Raw genomic sequence first — 4,161 nt, forward strand, 5'->3', positions numbered from 1 at the left:
CCCTCTCTGGCCTGCCTTAGCCCACTCCCGCCCTGCAGCTTCCCTGGCACTATGGGCTGAGGCCCCTTAACTTGGGTTGGCCAGTCCAGGTGCTGTGTACTTCAGCTGTAGGCCTGTTGGTTCCCCGCCCCTCAACAGATCCATATTAAGGGTACTTGGGGACTCAAAGCATTCTTCCTTCTTATAGCTACCTCAGCACTGCTCCCTCTGCATCCCCCAGCAAATGCCTCTGATTCAATAACTTGATAAAGGGAAATGCAGAAACTAGTGAGGATAGGAAAGCCCAAGGGAAATAGAGTATGACGGGGTGAGTTTCCTTTTCTCTGTTCAGAACCTTCATGAAGTAACTGCATTATGTGCTCTCCAGCATATTCAGGAGCTTTCATTGACATACACCTTCCCTGTCAAACAGTAAGTGGTTTCCTGGTCCCAGGGCCTTTTGGGGGACCTCAAAGACCAGTGATCTTTGAGAAAGTTGACAGCTGTGATAATGACTGATGGGAATTTCCAGTGGGGTCTCAGATCTTACCACCATTCCCTTTTCCAAGAAGAGAAACTAGGTGGGCTCTTCACCATGGCTCCACCACAGCAACCACAACAGCTATTATGTGCCAGACGACACAGCTCACACAGCACCTGCCCTTGTGCTGTGCCATTCTCATCCTCACCTATACCTCCCCCTCACACCTCACTCCTAATGGGACCCATTGAGTATGGATTTGGGAAGTACAATCTGTCCTCATTCCTACTTTTTCCTTTGGTCTCCCGGCTCCAGCACATACCACCCTTACTCTTTGATTGGTCCTCCCTTCTCATCTTCCAGTGAGGGGTAACTTCTGCAAATTTCACAGTCACAGGGGAGACAGAGAAGGCAGCTTCAACGACCTGTTTTTCTGGCTCTTCCTTTTACTTTTCCACTCAGTTCTTCTTCCATTTGAACTACTAGACTCAAGCTGTCCCTCCCCCACCCTTCCAAGAGGAGCAATAATAAAGCTAGCACTTACTGAGTGACAACTATATGCCAAGTATGTATTCACTCAGCTTTTCTGAGATTCCAGCTATAAATCCCTATGACAATCTGTCTTTCTTTCATCATACTTTCCATCTCTTAACTACCTCTCATCTCTCTTCATCTCTGTCTTCTAAAAACTTATGTAGTGATCCACTACATTCTTTCAGAGGACACATCTTCTGTGGCTGTACCCTTAAAAGATGGGTCACTCCACCTCTGTGCTCCAACAATCCCTACATACTATTAAGGAATCATCTCACAGTCCAGGTCTCCCCTTTCACCATCCAAGCCAGCTCTTACTTAGCAGCCTTTGCAGAGAGATCATTTCCATGGGCAAGAACAACCACACACACTGCCTGCTGGCCAGCTTGGTCCCTAGTCCCTGTGCCTTTACAGAGCCCCAGAAGTGACCCTGCCATTTCACCCAGGCCCCAGAACCTACCTACCCAGGCCCCAGGAATTTCATACAGTCCACAAAAACTGCAATAAACACTTTAAACCTTGGCCTTCTGAGAACTACCTAAGTCCTCGGTCCCAGTCCCTGGCCACCTATCCTCCCTCCAGCCCAGTCACTTTCCCACCAACTTCTTTAATGAATCAAGCCCCCCTTTACTAAGTGACTCATTCAGTATGATGGTCCCACGTTTTTGTTTTTGTTTTTTGGAGAATTCATTTTGTACTTTTAGACCCCACAAATTTCTCTTTCTTTGAAAGAGAAAATTTCCTTTCAGGCTCTTGTAAGACGACACTGGATTTTGAGTATGAAAAGTGGCTGAACAGATATTACCAAAGCCGTTATTCCAGTGTCCGGCTCTGAGCGAACTGACTGGTAACTGCCGCAACACTTACAAGAATCATCACTGACTGGGCTACTCACCTGTCAATCACTTCTGCTGGGCCAATGAGCAGCACCATCTCAGAGGAACCGTGTGGAGGTCCAGCCAATGGCTCCCGCGCAACTTGAGCCCGGGGAGATGGTCCTGTTCCCTTTACCTGCTGCTCTCACCACTAGGGCTTGTGCAGTATGGGTAGGCAGGGCATGAGTGTATGGACGTCAGTTTAGACCCACACACAAGTTATGACTTTTGGAGGAGGAAAGGGAAAAGGCTTAGCACCAACTAAATGTTGGGGTTTAGCAACAATGATAGTATTAGGAAGGCCGACTTCTCACGCAGCCCTGCCATTCCCTCACATTTTGACCTTGGGTTAGTCTCCCCCATTGTGCTGAGCTTCAGTTGCTTTTTCATAAGGAAGAGGTTGATTCCCCATTATCTCTCAAGCCCCTTTTCTTTAGGATATTTTGGGAGACACCATGCCTCAAGAAAGGGAGAACCCAGCTTAACCACAGACCAGTTAATTGTGAACATAAGGGAAGACACTAGGTAAGAGGTGACGATGCACTTCCACAAACCAGAACCAAGGGGATGGGCAAAAAGAATGAAGGCTTGGGGACGCCCTCTGTCTGGCTAGGGAGAACTTTAGGGCCAAATGGAAGAAAACAGTCACTACCCAGAAGGGCCTCTGAGTAAGGACTCAAAGGAAAGGAAGCATTTTAATCCAGTGTCTACTAATTTTTTTAAGTAGTGGGACAGGGAGAGCTATGGAAATTGAAGACTCTCTAGCCCAATTTATAGGTTGTTTTGTTTCATATAGCCTCCTATAAAGGTCTTCTTGAATAGTTCTGTCTTGCCAAGTTTAACAAAGATCTGTATCCACAGTGTAAGTGAGCCTCCTGGCGTTTGCCATTTTCCCAGTCAGTGCCACAAAAAGAAGCTGACCATGACTGTTGGGCTTTTCTAGTGGACAGCAGAACGCCATTTCCTGCAGCCTGGAGGGACAGCAGAATAATTATTTGGCAGCAAGAGGTGAGTAGTGGTAAGGAAAGTAGACTTCTCTCCCCTAGCCAGCCCTCCTCCTCCCCTCCTTTTCTTTCCCCCATATCCTTCTCTCCAGTCTTTCCCTCCTCCTACCTGCTAACCGTAGCCCAGGCCACTCCAACTTCCTCTTTTCACTACCTCCCCCAGAAATTCAGGGGGCCTTATGGTATGCTTAGGAAAGGCTGTTCCCTGGCCTGGGCTTTCCATGATCAGCTCCACAGAGAAGTAATCAGCTTTCAGAAACTTTGAGAAATTGCTTTTCAGCAAGAGGGTACCCAGTAAGTTTAGAGGGATGGTGTGTAGTGAATATTGTTGGCAAAGTTGCTCTGTCCATGGGGCATATGAGTACTTGGCATTGGCCCTTATGAGTTAGAGGTTGTCAGTTGCAGAAATTTTAATAAGTTTGTTCAGACCCTAATTATCACTTGTGCTTAAACTTACACCAGAAAGAGTTCTGCTTCTCAAACCATCAGTCTCTTCCATGACAGTTTCTTCCCTCTGTCTCATTTTTCTCACTTTTACTCTGTTCTTCTTATTGTCTCTTTTCCTGTGTCTTTCTCTCTGGTTTGATTTTTTTTTTTTTTCCTTTTGCTTTCTGAGGCCAGACAGGAACCTGGGTGGTGGCAGTCCAAAGGAGGAGCCTTAATCTGAGCAGCTGCCATAGGAGGCAGACCCACGCTCCCTGCCCCTAGCAGGGTGAATGCTGCCCTCCCAGCCTGGGTCCTCATATATTCTCTCAGACATCCCCTTGGTACCATGTTTGTTCTCCAGGCCTTTTTGAGATGTGTGCCCCCCACTCTAACCCCGCACCCCCAGTGATGAGAACCACTGATTCCTGCCTTCCATACTCACTGCCAGGGCAGGCCCTTACAGAAGCAAAACCTAATCACCTTAGACTCTGGCGTACTGAGACCTGGCCCTGATCCTGTTGGCCTCACCTTCCTGCCAATTTATTATCTAATAAAAATATGGTTAAACTGTGTTCATGTGTCTAAAGCACTATTTAAGTAGTTACTGTTTCAGATGTGACATTAAAAAGCATTCCCTGTTCTCTCTTCCCCTTTTCCCTATTACCATCCTGGGACCAAAATGATAGGGAGAGAATGAGAATGAAGGGAAAGTTGGGGTAAGTGTGACAATGTCCATCTCTCAGTGGAGAGCACCCATGAAGCATGCTCCACACTCAGGAGCAGGTGTTTGGGAGCACAAAGGTCCCTGCTGCCCCCAGCTAGGAAAATGGTTTCCCTGAGCTCACCTTACCACACTCAGTGG

General features: G+C 47.3%; 1 long non-coding RNA gene across 2 annotated transcripts; it reads left to right on the top strand.

Annotated features, from left to right (window-relative positions):
* The first annotated feature begins 1,960 nt into the window (after positions 1 to 1,960).
* On the top strand, positions 1,961 to 3,871 carry LOC140844285 (uncharacterized). Of its 2 annotated transcripts, none has more exons than XR_012122442.1 (3): positions 1,961 to 2,394; positions 2,731 to 2,877; positions 3,490 to 3,871. It is a non-coding gene; the product is annotated as an uncharacterized lncRNA (long non-coding RNA). The 2 variants fall into 2 exon arrangements; XR_012122443.1 differs by having other exon boundaries at positions 3,495 to 3,871.
* Positions 3,872 to 4,161: the final 290 nt, after the last annotated feature.

The sequence above is a fragment of the Manis javanica genome, chromosome 11 (genome assembly GCF_040802235.1).
Source record: "Manis javanica isolate MJ-LG chromosome 11, MJ_LKY, whole genome shotgun sequence".
Taxonomy (NCBI): domain Eukaryota; kingdom Metazoa; phylum Chordata; class Mammalia; order Pholidota; family Manidae; genus Manis; species Manis javanica.